At 46.1% G+C, this 20,642-nt stretch overlaps 1 protein-coding gene across 5 annotated transcripts in view; it reads left to right on the top strand.

Moving 5' to 3' along the window:
- Positions 1 to 7,645: 7,645 nt before the first annotated feature.
- The window catches only part of Tnrc6a (trinucleotide repeat containing adaptor 6A), a 175,429-nt gene continuing 162,432 nt past the window's right edge, over positions 7,646 to 20,642 (top strand). For 3 of the 5 annotated variants that reach the window (XM_052712383.1, XM_052712382.1, XM_052712381.1), the window contains exon 1: positions 7,646 to 7,927. The gene's annotated coding sequence lies outside the window, so the exon portion shown is untranslated. The remainder of the gene's footprint in view (positions 7,928 to 20,642) is intronic. The other 2 variants (XM_052712387.1, XM_052712386.1) reach the window with 1 other exon arrangement.

Genomic DNA, 20,642 nt, shown 5'->3' with positions numbered 1-20,642 from the left:
ATATATTCTGATTATGGTTCCACTACCCCAGATCTTCCCCACCTCCCACCCACCCAGTTCCACACCCTTTGTTGCTCTCTCTCATTAGAAAACAGACATCAAAAAAGTTAATAAAATAAGTTAAAATAAAAACAAACAAATAAGCCGAGCAGTGGTGGTGTACACCTCTAATCCCAGCACTTGGGAAGCAGAGGCAGGTGGGTCTCTGTGAGTTTGAGGGCAGCCTGGTCTACAGAGTGAGTTCCAGGACAGCCAGAGCTACACAGAGAAACCCTGTCTAAAAAACCAAAAACAAAACAAACAAGCAAGAATAGGACAAAACAAACAAATGTGGAAAAGGAGCCACAGAAAAAGCACAAGGAACACATACAGAAGCAGAGACACACACATTTACGCACACAGAAAACCCCTAGAACAAAATTGGAAACCATAACATATGAGCAAAAGGCCTGAAAGGTTAAAAAGAAAAAAAGTCCGGACAAAGCATTACTAAACAAACAAAAAATAAACCTCCAAAAGTACCATTGAGTTTGTTTTGTGTTAGATTATCTACTGCTGAGCACGGAGCCTGCCCTTAATCGTGGTTTGTGTACCCAGTGATGAGACTCTGTTGGAGAAAACTAGCATTTCTTTTGTAAGCAGTTATCAATTGGAGGTAGCTTCTTGGTTAGGGATGGGGCTTGTGTCCAGCCTCTCAGTTCCGGGATTCCATCTGGTTTCGCCCTGTGCAGGCCCTGCGCAGGCCGCCACAGTCTCTGTGAGTTCATGTGTGCCTGTCCTGTTGTGTCTAGACGACCGTGTTTCCTTGGTGTTTTCCATCCTCACTGGCTCTTACAAGTTTTCTGCCTCGTTTGAAGAGTTCCCTGAGTCTGGAAGGGAGAGATTTGATGGAGGACTATTAGGACTAAGTGTCCTAAAGTCATTCTTTACACTCACTCTTTACACCCTCTTGTTGAATTGTGGGTCTCTGTGTTTGTTCCCATCTACCGCAAAGGAAAGCTTCTCTGATGATAGCTGAGCAAGCCGCTGATCTCTGAGCATATAACAGAATGTCATTAGTCGTCATTTAATTGCTACATTCCTTTAGCAGAACAGTAGTATCTGGTTTTCCCCCCAGGTCCATGGTGTGTTTAGTCTCAGGTTCTTGGCCTCCTGAGCAGTGCCAGGCATGGGTTCCATATCGTGGCGTGGGCCTTAAATCCAGTCAGACGGTGGGTAGTTAATTCCTGCAACCTTTGTGCTACTAGTACATCAGTGTATCTTGAAGGCGGGTCGCCATTGTAGATCACAGAAAGGTTCATAGCCGAGTTGGTGTTTACCTGTTTCCTCTGATAGTGTGCAGAGTGCTTTCCAGTACCACAAACGTTAGTCAGTAGGGGTGAAGGCTCTAGGGAGGGACCAGCTTGACTTCTCCATGTTCAGTGAGTTATGTTGCTATTGTCTTCAGCCACAGGGCCTCACCACCAGTTTGTGGAGAGAAACCAATAGCCTCGGCAGTATCCTAGGTTGTTTGGGGGTTCCCATGGGGCCCCTTTGGCCAACAACATGGTTAGATGTAACCCATTCCTGGCGCTAGAGGTTTATTTGATGGTTGGGGCTTTGTCTCCCTCGTTATTTGGTGACTCCATTTAGATTTCCTTCATATATGTATATATTTTAAGAATCTTCTACTGTATTAGGTTTCCACATGACCCCTGAAATAGCCCTTAATTTTAGCTGTCTCTCCCCATATTCCCTCTCTTCCTCCCATTTGATCCTCCCATTCTAGTCCTCCCACAACCATTCATGACTCTTTCCCCTTCCTAAGAAGCATCCCTCCCCTTAGCCCCTTATTCTACACATAACCTCTGTGATTATATGGCCTGTAGCCTGCTTCTCAAAGACTTCTTCCCAGCTAACATCCACATATAAGCAAATACAGACCATATTTGTAGTTTGGGATCTGGGTTACCTCACTCAGGATGATTTTTTTTTCTAGCCTCACCCATTCACTTACTTGAGAATTTCAAGATCTTAGATTGTGTAAATGTACCACATTCTCTTTATCCGTTTATACATTAATGGACATTTAGGCTGTTTCCAATTTCTGTCTATTGTGAATAGAGCAGCAATGAACATGATTGAGCAAGTGTCTCTGTAGAAGGATGTAGAGTCCTTTGTGTATATGCTCAAGAGTGGTATAGCTGGATATTCAGCTAGAACCATTCCCAGCTTCCTGAGGAACTACCATAATAATTTACATAGTGGCTATACAAGTTTGTACTCTCACCAGCAAAAATTAAGGATTCCCTCTACCCCACATCCTGGCCAGCATGGGCTGTCATTTGTTTTGTTGATCTTGGCCATTCTGACTGGCATAGTATGAAATCTCAAAGTTTTGGTTTGGATTTCACTGATGACTAAGGATGTTGAACATTTCTTTAAGTGTTTCTCGGCCATTTGTGTTTCATCTTTTGAGAATTCTCTGTTTAGATCTGTACCCCATTTTTTAAATTGTAGGCTGCCGCTTTGCGTGAACAATAGTGTCTTTTGCCATACAGAAGCTTTTCAGTTTCAGGAGGTCCCATTTCTTAGTCATTGTTCTTAGAGCCTGTGTTATCAGTGTTCTGTACAGAGAGTCCTTTTCTGTGCCAATGAGTTCAAGGTTATTCCCCAACTTTCTCTTTGGATTCAGTGTATCTGGTCTTGTGTTGAGTCCTTGATCCATTTGGAGTTAAGTTTTGTGCAGGGGATAAGTATGGATCTATTTACATTCTTCTACATGCAGCCATCCGGTGTGACCAGCACCATTTGTTAAAGATCTGTCTTTTTTTTTTCCAGTGTTATTTCTGGCTTCTTTATCAAAAAATCATGTGTTCATAGATGTGCGGACTTATGTCTGGGTCTTCGATTCAATTCCATTGATCAACGTGTCTGGGGTTTTTTTTTTTTTTTTTTTTGAGTTGAGGACCGAACCCAGGGCCTTGAGCTTGCTAGGCAAGCGCTCTACCACTGAGCTAAATCCCCAACCCAACATGTCTGTTTTTATGCTAATGTTTTTATTACTATAGCTCTATAGTACCATTTGAGACTGGGATGGCAGCCAGTACTCTTAATCACTAAGCTGCCTTTTAGCCCCTTTGGGCTTCTTCAGATGAAGTAAAATGGCTTGGAAACACTACAGTTCTTTCAAGTTTTGTTTCCAAACCTTTTAGTTTCCTGGAGCAGTTATTTAGTCCAGGACTGCTTTGGTCCCACAGCTGAGGTAACAGCTTCTGAGGAGTCTCCCTGATTCCACGAATGTGTTTTCTTCTCAGGTAATGGTCAAGGATGCTCCTGCGGCTGTGCTGCCCTCTGACCTCTGGGGTTGGGGCTTTCTGTTGTCTGGGGCAGTTTTCAGTGAAGGACCGAGGGTCCTCTGCAGACGTTTGGATGCCAGCCTGTGCCTCTCCCTCCGCACTCTCTGCAAACCCCATCTGCGTTCATCAGCTCTCCTGGAATCACAGTCAGGTCACCGTCCTCTGTTTTCAGAGCTGTTGTTCTGGGTGTTCTTTCTAACATTTGTTGTTGTTTTGGCTCCTTTGAGCAGAAGGGCACATTTTGTTCCAGCTATTCCATTTTTTTAAAAATAATAAAACCCACACCATTTTAAAAAAAGAGTCAATGCAATTGTTTTATTATGTGAAATTTCTATGTGTCTATTCTTACTCTTCTGTATACTAGTGTTCTGCAATTTTTTGAAATGTTTTATACCTTTGGATGATAAACTCATTTGCAACAGGTACTTAACCCAAAGGCAATTCTCAGGTGCCTGGATTTAATGAATGTGTCTCCAGATTATTCCTTATTAAAAAATATTTTTACATTTATTTGTTTATTTATTTATTTATTTATTTATTTATTTTTTGTTTTGTTTTTTTGAGACAGGGTTTCTCTGTGTAGTTTTGGTGCCTGTCCTGGATCTCCCTTTGTAGACCAGGCTGGCCTCGAACTCACAGAGATCCGCCTGGCTCTGCCTCCCGAGGAGTGCTGGGACTAAAGCTGTACGCCAAAACCGCCCGGCTACATTTATTTATTTATTTTATTGTATTGTGTGAGTGTTTTGCCTGCATGGATGTCTGTGCAGCATGTGTATACCTGATGCCCGTGGATTTCAGAAGAGGTCATTGGATCCCCTGGAACTAGAGTTACCCATGTTTTGTGAGCCACCACGTGGTGTGAGAACCGAACCTTGGTCATCTGGAAGAGCAGCCAGTGCTGCTAACCACTGAACTATCTCTCCAGCCCCTATTCCTCATTTTTGTTATCCCTGGGTCATAAAAGTAGTATATGTTCAAGCATCAAAGCTACTTAAGAACATGTCTCGACTATTAATTATCATGGAAGTCCTGTGTCGTGTGTCCCGTTCCCCCGCTCCCGACCCCCACTTCCGCCCACCCAATGAGTTCAGGCAGAATTTTGGTGTTCTTCTGGGTTTACCAGTTAGGTTCCTCAGAGTGACAGAATCGGTGAAGGGGAAGGGAGAGGATGAGGTTCCTATGGCTGGGGAAGCTGAGAGTCCCACAGCCTGCTGCTTGTAAGCTGAAGATGCAGGTAAACCAGTGGCAGAGCTCAGCTGGAGTCTGAAGGTCTGAGAACCAGGTGGGTACTGGGAACCCTACTCTGCAGGCCTGAGACGAGATGGGTCATCAGGGAAAAGGGGGCCTCAACTGAGAAGATGCAGCCATCGGATTGGCCCAGAGGCAAGTCTGTGGGACATTTTGTTGATTAATCATTGATGTAGGAGGGTCCAGCTCAATGTAGGTGGTGCCACCCCTGGGCAGGAAGCAGGCTAAGCAAGCCATGACATGTAGCTTTAAAAAAAAAAGTCTGTGTAAAGGAACTCAATGGTCTTTTTGTAGGCAGCATTCCTCCACGGTCTCTGCTCTAGTTCTTGCCTCCTGCTTCCTGCCTTGAGTTCCTGCCCTGACTTCTTTCTATGATGGACTGTGATCAGGATGTAGAAGACAAATAAATTCTTTTCTCCCCAAGTTGCTTTTGACCAGGGCCTTTATCACAGCAATAGAAGGCAAATTAGGACAGATAGGCAGGCAACAAAAGGGAGAAATTCCTCTTCTGCTATTTCTCCCCTGTTCAAGCCTTCACAGGATTGAAGGGAGTCCATCCACATCAAGAAGGGCAAAGCACACAGCTGAATGGCTCAACGTGTTAAGTTCTGTCAGCTGTGATGGCGCATGTACCAGTACTCAGGAGGCCAGAGGCAGAAAGATCAAGAGTTCAAAGCCAGCCTGGGCTACATAGTGAGAGTCCATCTTGGGGGGGGGGGGGATATTAATCTCACCCATAAATATTCTTACAAATATACCTTGAAATTAGGTCTACTCTGAAAACCCCATGTCTAGGCAGGCTCACACACAAAAAGTCATGTACCAAGTACCTTTCTTCTGAGGATACAGTACTGTACAAGGTCATTGTGCTGGGGGTCAGTTAGTAAGATACCTACCATATGAGCATGAAGACCTGAGTTCAGATTCCTTAGCCATGGGAAAAGCCAGTTAGGAGAGCACAAACCATGATTCCAGGGCTCAGGAGGCAGAGATAGGCAGATCTCTAAGGCATACTGTCCAGCTAGCCTTGTCATCCGTGAGCAGCAGGTTCAACCTGAGACCCAGTTTCAAAAAATAAGCTGGAGAGCAATTGAGGAAGATACCCAATGTAACCGCTCTTCTCCATATGCCCCTGCTGGCAAACAGGCACACACACACAGACATGCACACACATACACGTACAATTAAGGGTCTCCAGTTGCTGTGCAAGTCTACCGGCACAAGACTTGATCTTCTTTTTCTGCTAATAATTACAATCCCTGTCCCCTAAGACAGCCATGTTCCCACCAAGAGCTAAGTCTCAAGATGGACACAGCTAATGGTCATGCTGAGCCTTTCTTCCTCCTATCTTGAGAGCTCATTTAAAAGAATGTCAACTCTAGCCGGGCGGTGGTGGCGCACGCCTTTAATCCCAGCACTCGGGAGGCAGAGCCAGGCGGATCTCTGTGAGTTCGAGGCCAGCCTGGGCTACAGAGTGAGTTCCAGGACAGGCGCAAAGCTACACAGAAAAACCCTGTCTCAAAAAAACAAAAAACCAAAACAAAACAAGAATGTCAACTCTATTTACCCAGAATTTCTCTATGATAGCTTGGTCCTCCATGTTGAAGAGGACAGCCATACAAATTCTGGCATGAAAACTATATAGGTCTACACCCAGCCCCAACTCCTACCCAAAACAGCCTTTCTGGTCTGTGGGAAACAACCTATCTTGTCCTTATCGAGCCCAGCAAAGTCAGGCAGTCAGCATTTCTCCACAGACCCCTCCTCTGTTCTCATTATCTAGGACAGCGTAGGCAAACACTTCTGGTCCGAAGCAAGCCCCTTCCTCGGGGGACATTTGATGTTATTGCCCATCTAGTCTTCCACACAACCTCCTGAAATGCCCAGCGACGGTAAGTCACACTGCCCCCCAAGGAGAGTAGCCCACCTGTTTGCTTATTTGTTTCATACCCGGATGAGAACCAGAGGTTAATGTTAACACCACGGAGGAGGGGGAAAATCTCCAACTGATGTGTAAATCGAAGCAGAGAAAAAACAAATCAAGCAGATGATGGGGGGCCGGTAGCAGAGGAAGTTTCCTCTGTTGAATGGCTTGGGGGTGGAGATGGGATGGGGGGGGCACAGAAGCCCAGTTCAGGCTGGGCCAATAGAAGATTTTCACACTGCGTTTGTGTGGCTCTGGCATTGGGATCTGCCACATCTGTCTGAGTTTCTGGTGCCTCTAACAGACAAGATGCCTGTTAAGGATAGAGCTCCACACTGTAGCCTCTGTCCTATCTCCAACCGTGTGTGTGTGTGTGTGTGTGTGTGTGTGTGTGTGTGTGTGTGTGTGTGTGTAACCTGAGAAGGAGCTTGTATGAGAAAAAGAGGATCTGAGTGTGTGAATAAAGGAACACAAAGGGAGGAAACTGTGCGGCAGATTTTTGAACACAATTTGTGTCTTGATTCGGGAGTGGGAATGAGGAGAGAGCGACAGACAGACAGAACACGAAGGTTTCCACCCACAGAGGTCCCAGAACCAAGTATAAAAGGAGACATTGTAATCAGAGAGCCAGCCGGCCCCACCTGACTCAGACTGCGGCTGAGGGGTGGGAAGAGGGACTAGAAGGTTCCACTGCAGCCGGCTCCTTCTTCTACAGGTCTCCCCCCCAATCCTCCCCGCCGCTTCCACCTCCACAGTTGGTGACGAGGCTCGGAAGCTGTGGGTAGGGGGGGCAGTCATCAGGCTCCCCAGAATGAGGCAGGATGGTGTGAGCTCAAGCACCCTGCATTTGCTGGGGCAGCGGTGGCAACACTTGGTTCTTCAAGGCTGGAATTCAAATGAGGCTGGCACTGCTCCAAGTCTCAGCGCTTAGGAGAGAGAGGCGCATTAACAATTCATCAAGATCAGCCTTGCGTGGGCTCAGCCTCCCCTATCTGCGTCCCTCCCTCTGTCACTGATTTGGGGGTGGGGGGGGTTCTTCTAGAAGCACTTCGTCTGTCAGTCTGTGAGCAGAGGTGGGGGTGGGGGGGTCTGAAGTTAGGCAGATTTTTCTCATCACATGATGGGGGACCTGTATCATGTGATGGCTCCGGTGATGTTGGAGGCGGCATGTGACTCCCAGGGCTACGTGGGCTCAAAAACAATTTAAATACAAAAACACACGCAGGTTCCCCTCCTTTCCTTTGCCTTTTGGTCTGGCTCTCCCTACCTTTGCGTTGGTGCCTGACCGAATGGAAAACCCTTCTTCGTTTTGCAGCCTGTGAGCTCCGGGTACCTGGAGACCAGGCAGGCCCCTGTGCTGCCCCCACCCCAGGAGCCGTGCCCCCCATCATTCTGCAGTCCTCTGACTCTCAGCCTGGTAAGTTGCTGAACACTTTAACAATTATCCGGGAAGCTGTCCTCAACTGCCTCATTAGCATGCACAGGACACCCTCCCAAGGCAGGGTGGAAGGGAGCTGGGGGAGGGGGGGAGCACCCGCGGCTCTGGGGAGCTAAGCTCTGGGCCCTGCCCTGCTAAGCTAGGTCCTGCTGGGGTGGACCAAGCAACTGCGTGTCTCCTGCGGTCCCCAGTCTGTCTCCTGCTACTCTTTTCTTCTGCCTTCTCTAAGCCCCCCCCCTTACCTTGTTCTTTTCTGCCCCCTTATCGCGCCCCCAGCGCCCGCCCGCCCCGCTCCCCGCGCCGCACCTCTCATCTTATTTTACAAATCTTTTTGTTTTTGTTTTTGTTTTGGATACCTAGATTGTATGTCGTTTCTGTCCAGGGCTGAAAAGGCCAGGTCCTAAGGACTTGGAGACTGGAAATGTATACTAAGGTCCCTTGTCATTTTTTTCCCCTTCACTCAGATGATGTTGCCATTGGGATTGTTTGAAGGTTGTCTGTTAACCCCCCAGATGCCAGCCAAGCCAAGGCTCATCAGGTGACAGGAGGCAGGGTGACAGCCATCAGGAGGCAAATCCCTGGGACTCCAAACATTTGACTTTGAGGGAGACATCAAGGCTGCAAGCAGACCCCCAAATCCAGGGCCCAGGGGCATTCTCGGGTGCCACACACAGGGGAGCTTGCTCTGAGTGTGAGGCCACACCTTTGCAGATGGAGGCAGAATTAGCTGAGAAACTAGCCTTGGGGGAAGCTGATGTGAATCCCATGGGAATCCCATGGTGGCAGCCTCTGTCGGCAAAGAGCAAGTGGGTGGCTGCTGGCGTGCAGGTATCTGTTCAGCAAGAAACAACTGAGCACAGTCCACCCAGCAGCTCAGGGAGAGAATGTCACCTTTAGCCCCTTGGGGAAACTGAGGCACAGAATGACATTAGCTTACTTCCTTAAAGTCACACAGCTGGCAAATGACCAGGTGGGATCTGGGCCCCAGCAGTTTCTCCCTAGGGACTACACAGTTAACCATCATGGTAACCGGCCTCAAAAAAAAAAAAAAAAAAAAAAAAAAAGCAGCTAGTCAACGGTTACCATGCAACAGGTACCGTGCAGGTTTGGGGCCACATTTGTGCACAAAACAAAAACACCCTGTTCTTACACAGATCACTCAAGTCACTGCACAAGGCCATCTATTGTTTCCAACCAGGGTATTGGCTAAGAAAGAAAATAGCAAGGTACCAGGAAAACATGGAAGACAGATTTCAGGCTGAGAAGCAGGGACAAAGGGAATGTGGTCAACGGAGGCTTCTGTGATGATGTGATCTGAGAAGGAAGTCAGAGCCAACAAGGTGAAAGGGTCAAAAAGATCTCTGCAACCAGAGGGAGAGGCAGGGACAAAGGTCTGGCTAGGTGACCAGGAGCAGTCCCTTGAGGAGCAGTGAGAAGCCTGTGGGCTGAGCAGGGTGCGTGGATGTGACTGTGCCAGTTGGGGTGTTCTGGACTGTAAGGGGCTCTGTAGACCTTGCTTGGGGTCTTAGGTTTCATCCCAGGATTGATGAGCAGCAACCATGGAAGCCTAAAGCAGGGAACTGGATTTGCAGCGTGAAGAAAATCCCCAGGAAGTGAACCACTGTGTGTCGGGTTGCAAACCACCTCCAAGGAAGTGACTTAAAACAAGGATGGTTTGTAGCTCTTTGTTCTGGGACTCAGCCATTTCGGCCCAGAGGACGTGAGTGACACTGTGCCTGGCAGCATTAGCTTGTCCAGGTAGGTGGCCAGGAGGCTGGCCGAGAGTAGAGGTCATGATCAGCGACTGCTGATGGGCAGGGGCATTGAAATTGATCAGGCCTTCTAACAGTGCACTTTGGTTAATGCAGAGACTGGTAACTGGTGGTCAGATGATGGGAGCAGTAGCGGCTGAGTGCAAACAGGACATCTGCATCGCTCCCTCCAAGGCCCAGGGGGTAGAAAGATTGTAAGAGCTGGAGGATGGAGGAGTGTTGTGATATGCTATCTTCTGGATACGGCGTGGCCATTGCAATTGTAAACACACAGCAGCTGTGACTGGATAAGACCTGAGCACATACACACAAAAGACCCGGAAGTAGGAGGGGGCTGTGTTGGGGGAAAAAAAAGGGGGTCAGGAGAAACAGAAGGGGGATAAGGAGTAAATAAGAACACAGTACATTGTATACGTGTATGAAATTGTCAAAAATAAAACAGAAAACCAGTAAACAAATGGCCTGGGCTGTGTAGCTCCATCTCCAGTCTTTGTCGTGGGATGGCTGGGTCCCACCAGCAGCCAGAGAGGGGAACCTCAGCCTGCAGTCATTCTCAGACCTCTGTTGCATTCCTGCTGCTGCGGCCCCCATTGGCCTAAACCAACTGCACAGTCAGGGCCAGGGTGGAGAAACACACCCCTTGATTGGGAAAGTTACAAAATACTGTGTCTATTTCTTCCCCCAGACTTTCTACATGAATTCAAGTAGATAAGCTTGGGGCTGGGGAGATGATGGCTCAGTCAGCAAAGTGCCTGCCACATAAGCACGAGGACCTGAGTTCAAATCCCTGGAGCCTCTGTAAAGAGCTGGGGTGGGTGACATGCTCCTATAACCCCAGCACTGGTGGCTGGTAGGGGGGAACACAGACAGGTAGATTTCTTAGTCTCATTGGCCAGTGAGGCTAGCTGAATGGATGAGCTTCGGGCTCAGGGAGAGTTTGTCCAAAAACCAAAGGTAGATGGAGTGTGGGCGCCATTTGTAGCTGGAGAGTTCCTCTCCAGCTCCCGCCAAAGTGGAGAGTGACCAAGATGAGCTACCCAACATGACCCATGTGCTTGAACACCTGTAAATACACATGCATACCAAACACACACACACACACACACACACACACACACACACACACACACACACAAGAGATAAACTGGATAGTGCCTCTATAATATTGGGAGGAACTGAAGCCAAGAGGTAATATGAAGTCAGTTTGGTGCCTAGTGATAAATCTATCTTGATCATACACCATTTTATGCTTAGGACAAACAAGGGTCTGAATATTTGATTGGGAAAGATATTGAAGATCTAGGATGAAAGGGGTGTGGTGCAGCAAAGTCTCCCCACATTATTGAGAATGTCCAAGAAGATTCTTGAGACGTTGCCCTAAAATGAAATTTAATCCAGATAGAATTCAGGATGCTTCTATTTTCACACAATGGCAGCACATAGAAAGATCCAGGGGCAAAATGGACACGGCTCTGGGGGGTGGTAGGGATGGGAAGGAGGTGGTTTAGTGTAGTAGCCACGCAGCTGGGCAGTGTGTAGCTGAGATACAGGTCATTTTGAAGAGGGGGATAGGAGTATTCAGGCAGGGAGTGGGGGTTGGAGAGCAGAGCAGAATGCTTATTTGTGATTGGTATGTAAAATGAATAAAAAATTGCTTAATAAAAAAAGAAAAAAATCTGAGAACATTTAAAAAAAAAAAAGAGCAGAGAGATGTGTTTAAAATCATGCACTGTCTCCAGTAACTATGAACTGCTTGGGACCAGGTACCTGGAGATGGTGGTAGAGGGTAGTCAGGTTGAATATTCCCACAGAGAGAGAGAGAAAGGGGGAGGGCTGAGAAGGAGAGGAATGGAAGAAGGTGAGCCATGGATTCTACAAAAGCAGAGTAAGACCTAGAGCAGTGATGGAGAACCAGCGAGCTCTCCAAGCAGTAGAAGTCAGAGTGAGTGAAAGAGCTGCATCCCAGGCTGGCCTGAGACAGGAGAGGCCCCTGCCTCCGCCTTCTGCGTGCTAGGATTACAGGCATACTTCACATCACCCAACCCCAGGTGACCGACTTCTGCCAGATAGCCTGCTGGGAGCATCAGTTTCCTCTGCAGCACCTGCAGGCTTGCTAGGAAGGCTGGCTTCCAGGTACCCCCCTCCCCCCCAGGCCTTCTGTACTCTCGGTAGGAAGGCTGGCTTCCAGGTCTCTACCCACCCAGGCCTTCTGCACACTTGGTAGGAAGGCTGGCTTCCAGGTTCCCCTCCCCCCGCCCCCCAGGCCTTCTGCATCCTCACCCACTGTTTAACAAGAACCTTGGGTGATTCATAAACACATTGAAGTTTGAGAAATGTGGGTCTGGGTTGTTGCTGGGAAAAACTGATGCTATTCTGAGGGAATAAGATAAGAGAGGGAATCCCAAACTCCACACTCCTTATTTTGATTCTCCTTTCAGAGCAGGTCCTGATTTAGCCAGAGTTCCTCCCCTTACTTGTGCTGGGTTTTTATTTTCTATGCTATTACTCATAATTGAAGACATATACATATAGAAAACATAGCAAAACCTACACAACCATTATTACCGTCAATAATTCTCAGCTCATAGGCAATCTTTTTTACCCCATATCATCCCTCCTATCCAGAACTATCTTACATCAAATCTTAGGTATGATATAATTTTACATATAGAATTTTTAGTTGGTTTTTTTTGGGGGGGGGTTGTCTTGTTGTTTTCTCTTTTGTTTGTTTTCGAGACAGGGTTTTTCTGTGTAGCCCTGGCTGTCCTGGAACTCACTCTGTAGACCAGGCTGGCCTCGAACTCACAGAGATCCACCTGCCTCTGCCTCCCGAGTGCTGGGATTAAAGGCGTGCGCCACCACTGCCTGGCATTGTTGTTTTGTTTTGAGACTAGGTTTCTCAATATAGTCCTGGCTGTCCTAGAACTCACTGTATAGATAAGGCTGGCCCCAGACTCACATTGATCTACCTGCCTCTGCCTCCAGAGTGCTGGGATTAAAGTTATGGGCCACCACACCCAGCCCTACATGTTCTTAACTACCTCTCTTTTAATTAAAAAAACAAAACAAAACAAAACTTTAATTTTTTTTTTTTCAGTGCTAGGATTGAGCCTAGGCCTTTCCATAAGTTAGGCAGTCACTCTGCTGTGGAACTGCACTTCCAGCTCCAAGGACTGCCCTGCCTGCTTTAAACATATTATGCCATCACTACATCCCCCCAAATCAAGAGTAAGTCCTTATCCTGAGTTAGTTCGTGCATATTGGCAATTGTCATCTGTCATTTAATCTTTTATCAGTTTGAACATTTAAATAAGCCCATTTGTAGCAACTGATTAGTATATCACTTACCACCTTCTTTAATTGATTGATTCCTTCTCCCCCCCCCCCCCCCTTAGGATTTGTGATAATAAAATCACTTGGCCCAGTTTGGGTTTAGCCAATCACAATGTTATTTAATACATTCCTCTGTCCTTTGTATTTTCTGTAAACTAGTAATGAGATACAAAGGGAAATGCTTTTGAAAAGATGTTTTAGGGCCTGGAGAGATGGCTCAGTGGTTAAGAACACAGGCTGCTCTTCCAGAGGACCCAGCTCTGATCCCTAGCACCCATATGGTGGCTCACTTGCTAATGACTTCAGTTTCAGGAGATCCAGTGCCCTCTCCTGGATTCCTTGAATATTGCACACATTGGTGAATATTGGTACATGCAGGTGAACACTCATACACATAAAATAAAAATAGGTAAACTTTTTCTTAGAGAGAAGAATGAGAAGATGCTTAAATGAGGTGTACCAGAGCACATACAAAGTGCATACATGCAGCCCGAAGCATCAGAAGGCTGTTACAGCCACTTGGTACCCAAGGAGCTTGCCCACCGTGTGTCCTCATCCTCCCCAGCAGCTAGTTGGTCTTGACTTTATAGTTTTATCACCCACGTGTGCTCCTAAGGAATGTCTTCTTTAACTCCTTTCAGCCTTTTGTGAGTGTAGCTCTGACGCAGGTGTTCTTCTATCTCTTTGCTTACTATTTTGTGAGGTTTGTTCATATTGATGAGAGTAGCTGTGGAATCCATTCATTTCCACCAGTGACAGACTACAGCTGATCATCTGCTCTTGACTGGCATTTGGAATGTTTCCCTGGTTTTCTGCTCTCATGAATAATGCTACTATACACCATCTCGTGCGTGTTTTGTGTTGTGCCAGTGTCAAATGTCTCCAGGCTGAGTGTACACAGGGAGAAGTCCCGGATTGTAGACCATGCATCAGTTCAACTCTGCAAGAGAGGACCAAACTGCTCTCTGCTAGTAGCTGCCGTTCCTTTACAGTTCATACATCTTTTAATCTTTTTTTTTTTCTTGATTCCTTGCACCAGCTAAGGCCTCTAATAAAATGTAACAGAAACAAAAACAATTACCCTTGTCTCCTGACCTCAGAGGAATAGAGTGCAGCATTATGCAATTAGGTAACATGGTTGCCCAAGGGTTTCTTTGTTGTTAGTTTTGTTTCTTGTCAGATTAAGAAAGTTCCTCTGTTGCTCTGAGTTTTCTTTTTGTCATTTTTTTTTTTTAAGTTTCATCAAGGGGTTTTTCTTTGTCTTTTGAAATTCTAACATGATTTTTCTGCTTTGCTCTTTTAGGGTACTGAGTGATGTTTAACTCTCAGACTCTAGGCAGAAGTTCCCGAAGTGGTCTCAGCTTTACCATGACCATGTAGCATCATTTTGTGCAACCAGATTTACCTTGGCTATATTATATTTCTAGGTTTGAATTGGTCTCTGAATATATATTAATTTACTCTATGTTCAGGAGAGGAATATTCCTATAATTTCTCTCCTAACAATCTTACCAGATTTGGGTAAGAAACCTGTGCCACATTGAGAAAATGAATTTGGAAAATTTCTGCGTTGTCTTATAGTTTCTTGAAGGAGTTTGGATTAGGTTAGGAGACTTCTTCCCTGGATATTAAATAGACTTTCCTAGTCACGGGGGCTAGAGAGATGGCTTACGCTTAAGAGAAATTGCTGCTCTTGCAGAGGAGCAGACTTTGGTTCCCAACACCCACATGGTGTCTCACATCCACTGGCAACTCCAGTTCTTGGTGTCCCGACACCCTTTTCTGCCCTCTGTAGGTTGCTGCTTGCATGTGCTGCACATAGACTCATGCAGGCTCTCATGCATGCACATAAGTTTAAATAAATAAATCCTAAAGAAATTGCTGGTGAAGATATGAGGATTTAGAGTTTGCTTCTTGGGAAATTTACAAATATGGATTCATTGTTTTTAGTAGATGTGAAACTCAAGATTTCTCCATTTTGATGAATGTGTTTTGTTTTGTTTTTCTGGGCATTTGCCCATCATTCTGTGATTCTCAATTTTATTTTCACAAAGTTGTCATAACATTTTACTATTTTTCTGTATCTATAGGCTTTGATGTCCTTTTTATATGTTCTGCATTTTTCTTCCACCAGTTTGTTTGGTTTTTTTGTTTGTTTGTTTTTTTGGTTTTTCAAGACAGGGTTTCTCTGTGTAGCTTTGCGCCTTTCCTGGAACTCACTCTGTAGCCCAGGCTAGCCTCGAACTCACAGAGATCCGCCTGCCTCTGCCTCCTGAGTGCTGGGATTAAAGGCGTGCGCCGCCGCCGCCGCCGCCGCCGCCGCCGCCGCCGCCGCCGCCGCCGCCGCAGCTGCCACCACCCAGCTCAGGTTTTTTTTTTTTTTTTTTACAAAGCATTTACCCATTCTGTCCTCAAGTTGCTCAAAGAACCAACTTTAAAAAAAATTTAGCCGGGCGGTGGTGGCGCACGCCTTTAATCCCAGCACTCGGGAGGCAGAGCCAGGCGGATCTCTGTGAGTTCGAGGCCAGCCTGGACTACCAAGTGAGTTCCAGGAAAGGCGCAAAGCTACACAGAGAAACCCTGTCTCGAAAAACCAAAAAAAAAAAAAAAAAAAAATTTAAATTGGAACTGGAGAGATGGCTCAGAGGATAAGAGCACTGATTGCTCTTCTAGAGGTTCTGAGTTCAATTCCCAGCAACCACATGGTGGCTCACAACCATCTGTAATGAGATCTGGTGCCCTCTTCTGGCCTGCGGTCATACATGCTGTATATATAATAAATAAATAAATCTTAAAAAAGTTAAATTACAAAGAATTATGTTTTGTTATACTTTTTTCTTAAACAAAATTTGTTTTTGTTTAAAGAACCTATTTTTGTACCGGCATGATGGCTCCATTGGTGAAGGTGCATGCTGGAAGCTGACTGGCTTGCTCTTCAGCAGGTCATGTGCCAACAGCCATAGGTTCTGTGTGTGAACTCATGAGTGTGGTGGTTCTGCCATGAAGATACGATTTCACTGCAGCAGCCCTCCCCAACCTATGGCTCTTAATACAGCCTCCCCCCCCCTTCTGCGATGGTCTCTGAGCCTTGATTTACTTTATATTTCATGATGATTTGTGATATACTGAAGGTTGCTGAGTGGCACCAAAGGATGACCTCTAAATAAACACATTTGTTCAGGTTCAAAATGTAGATTGCTGAAGTGAGTTTTCAAACAAGTTTGAGAACACTGTGCTAAATCACTACTTTCTCCTCAGAGAGAATATAATTGATGGATTGATAGGTTTGTTTTTGTTTCTCAGCACTGAAGATAGAACCAAGAGCCCATGCATGCTAGGCAAGAACTCGGCTACTGAACAACGGCCCCATCACTAAAGCCTTCTTTTTTTTTTTTTTTTTTTTTTGATGATTTATCTGTTTTCATATTATGTGTAGCCGTGTTTTGCTTGCATGTTTGTGTGTGCACCATGTGGATGCAATGCCACTGGAGTCCTGACAAGGGTGTCAGGTCCCCTGAAACTGGAGTTTCAGACAGTCATGAGCCATCATGTGGGTGCTGGGAATTGAACCACGTCCTCTGGAAGAGCACCAAGTGGACTTAACTGCTGAGCTATCTCCCCAGCCCCACCCCCAAAGACTTCTTAATTATCATCAGAGCTAAAGAAGCAGTCTTGTTGCTGTGATAAGGCTGTATCTGTTATGTCTTTCTAAGCATGTTCTATGTCTTAGAGTTAGGGAACTTAGAGGCGCCCCTATTGTTGGGGGGTCTCACTCTCAGTAAGTAAATCGGAGAGGGTAAAGCAGAATGTATTCTTGTCTCGTGAAGTTAACTGGTGACTATCATATAATTAATTCTGTCTCCTTACTGCCTGAGAATCACATTAGAAGGTAAGGAATTGCCTATTCATTGAGGCATAAGTCAATAAGCAGAACCGAGTAATGGGAGACCAGGGAGCAGTGGAGTAGATTCAGTTCTGCTAGGTTGGGATTCTTAATAACTCAGCTGTCACTCTAGACATTTTCACACTTTTGTGTGGGGAATGGAAAGAAATGAAATCTAGGCTGATAATTGCAGCCAAGGTAACAACCACAAATGTGAGCAGAAGAAAAGACCTTGACAGAGAGAGCTCTCAAATTGGATGATAAAAGGTATGTTGCAGTCCATAGAATGATAAGGAGAGAAACAGTTAAGGAATGTTCCAGATGTAGGGGACAAGGTAGGCACAGAGGTGGAAGGTCAGTTCTCTGGGCAGAGAAGGTCGTGTGTCTCCACATCTGTACGAATCGAGAGAAAACATGGATGGAAGGAAAGGAGGGAGGGAGGCCCAGGAGGAGGAATGAAGGAGATGTGAAAGGAGACAGGAAAGAGGCCAGCTCACCCAGCTTGAAGACTTCAAAAGGGGGTCAACCAGATGGCTCGGCACATGATTGTGCCTACCACCAAGAGTAAGGACTTGAGTTTGTCTGAGGGTCCACCTGCACAGTGGAAGGAAAGAACAACTCTAGGAACTTGACCTCTGACCTCTGCACATGTCCTCTCTGCCTCCTACCTCACCAGTGCTGAGAGTCCAGGTGTATGCCACCATGCCAGCTTCTTAACTGGGTTCTGGGGGTTGAACTGGGTTCTTCTTGCTCATGTAGCAAGGTCTTTACCAACTAAGCTATCTTCTCAGTCCCAGCCTTTATTTTTTACATCCATGTTCCTAAAGTGAAATCAACGCATCGATAAAATAGTCCTGTAGTTTTGTGGTTTCTGTGGCAAAAAGCAGTGAGAAAAAAAAAAAAAAAGTCACCCGCTTAATCATTTCATAAGTTTGAAATGGCCAAAAAAATAAAAATAAAAACTGACCACATACTGCTGTTAACAGTGGTTCAAAGGTACTGGACTCAAGATGGTCAGTCTTCAACAGGATATAGCTGGAATTCAGTTGGTAGGACATAGTCTTTCTTAGCTCTATCATTTGCTTATCATTGTTTATTAGTGTAAAATTTGCCTTTTGTTACTACTATGTTGTGTTGTGGCTCTGATTAACAAAAATAGATTAATGACTAAAATGTTGTTCACTGAAGTGTAAAAGCAATGATAAAAATAGTTCCAACCATTGCCGCAGAAGCTTAATGAGAGAACAGGGCTTCCAGATCATCTGTGATGTGACGATTTCACCAGGGCAGCTGGCAGGGAAAGTGTGAATGAGAAATGCGGCTGCGGAGATCTGGAAATTGGATTTCACTGAACAAGAGATTGTCTGCACCGTATCTTCCATTAGCAACTTTGTCAGGTAGCTGTGTGACTCAGCCAGAGGTCTCACCTCATTTCCAAAGTGGAATTACCTGTGTGACTCACCAGTGTTCTTCAGCCACATGCAAAATAAGCTGGGGTTGGAGCTGAGTGCTCCAGAGCTTCCCTGGTGTGATCAAAGCGTTGGGGTTTGTTCCTGTACTTAAAAGAAAAGTATTAAGTTTCTAGTTTAGTCATCACCCAAAATGCAGAGTGAGCTCAAGGCAAGTCTGGTAGCACAGTGAGGCTCTATCTCAAAATAAAAAATACAAACAATAGTTGAGCATACAGCTCAGCAGAGCACTTTTCCCAGCCTGGGGAGACTCAAGATTCAATCCTCAGTGCTGGGGGAAGGGGGAAAAAAACTTCGATAATTCTGAGCTGTAGCAATCACTAGAAGTAAAACCCCGAGGCTATTGGCTGCTTTTCATGTAATCTATTGTTTTGTGAGACATGACACAGATTAGAAATGTGTTCTAGGGCTGAGGGATGGCATAGTGGTCAAGAGCATTGGCTCCTCCTCCAGAGGACTTGAGTTTGATTCCCAGCATCCTTATGGTGGCTCACAACTCCTTGTAATTCCAGTTCCAGGGGGATCTGACACCCTCTTCTGGCCTCTGCGGGTACTACATGCACATGGTGCACCACATGGACATTCTCTCTCTCTCTCTCTCTCTCTCTCTCTCTCTCTCTCTCTCTCTCTCTCTCTCTCTCTCTGCCCCTGTCTCTCTCTCTCTCTCTCTCTCTCTCTCTCTCTCTCTCTCTCACACACACACACACACACACACACACACACACACACACTAAAAATAAATATTTAAAAAAGAAGCGTATTGAGATTGTGCTGAAGAGGACAGACTGTAAAGCTGTCTAAGAAGGTTTGGTTTACATATTGCTACAGTGCTACTAAGCAACACAACCCACTTAAGGAACAAGGATGTGCTTACTGGTGTCTGTAGAGTGGCAGGGAGGTCCTTTGCATCTCAGACAGGCTCACTCAGGAGTCAGAGCTCAGATATACGGGGACCAACTACATACTTTACAGTACCAAATGCACAAGGGAAAAGTTCCTCTATTCAAAAATTATTAAGACTTTCAAGATGATGGCCAGAGAGCATTAAGCCAAGCACAGGGGCCTTGCTTAACACAAGGCCCTCTGCACCCCCAAAGGTCACATGGTCATGAAGTCTGCCCACAGCTGTGGGTCGTGCCTGTACCTCACCTGGTTTGGGCTGAGTTCTCTTTTGGGGGGCAGAGTTGGCTAAGATAGCTATGGCAGTTCAACTCCAACCCATGGGTTAGCCTTGTTCAGTTTAGGCCAAAACGTGTTCATACAGTAAAGACACAGGGGCACCGACATGCAAGCACTTTTCAAACCTCTGTGTGGGGCTTGGGGAGATGCCTTGTGGGGTAGGGGGAGGTGTGGGCAAGACCACTTACTCTGAAAGTATGAGGACATGAGTTTGAATCACAGCACCCATGTTAGAAAAGCTAGGCATGGCTGCACGTGTCTGTAACCCCTGCACTGGGAGGCAGAGACAGGGGCTCCCCAGAGCTTGCTGACAAGCCAGTGTGACCTAATAGGCAATCTGGCTCAGCAAGATTCCATTTCAAGGCAGCACCACAGAGAAGTATAGAAGAAGACATCCAGCATCCTGTTTTGGTCTCTGCATGCAGACACCTGGACATGCACACTCACGGGCATGAACCATAAATGTATAACATATATGATCTCTGGATGGCTGAATTTGCTACCATCTCGTTGGGCCCCAGCAAGCCACGTGGCCAGCATCTCAGAGAGTGGAATGGTGCTACAACAAAGGACATGAATGTAAGGATGCCCTTGACCTCACGTGACTCCTCAAAAACAGACATGTCTGAGCGCTAAGCTGCCTAGTGCGTCACTTGCTGGGGATGGTTCCCACTAACAGTCTGCAGTCTGATTTTAAGCAGGCATTGAGGATGACAGTTAGCACCGCTCTCCTTCCCGTAGCTTGTGCCTCTTCCGTGTGTTCTGCGAAGCACTGAGTGGTGTGACTCATGCTTTTTCACACTAACGCACATTAGCTCTCCAGTGGGGACAATGCTCGTGAGAATAATGGAAAGAGAAAGAGGTGTTACAATTTCTGTATAGCATTAACAATGGCAGAAAAATCACAGGCCCGGTCCTCGTCGTTGTTGGAGACGGGAAGAAATGTTATCTCTGATTTCAAGCGGTGTGTCGACATGCTGTGGTCAGTGGCTTGGGAAGACAAACCAGCATAAGAGGACATTCAGTGCTGAGAATAAGACACCAGGAAATTGAACGCA

Source organism: Peromyscus californicus, unplaced genomic scaffold (assembly GCF_007827085.1).
Source record: "Peromyscus californicus insignis strain IS unplaced genomic scaffold, ASM782708v3 Scaffold_4__1_contigs__length_199733344, whole genome shotgun sequence".
Classification (NCBI taxonomy): domain Eukaryota; kingdom Metazoa; phylum Chordata; class Mammalia; order Rodentia; family Cricetidae; genus Peromyscus; species Peromyscus californicus.
The sequence above is the reverse complement of the archived record's forward strand: the minus strand, read 5'-3'. Positions and strand labels throughout refer to the sequence as shown.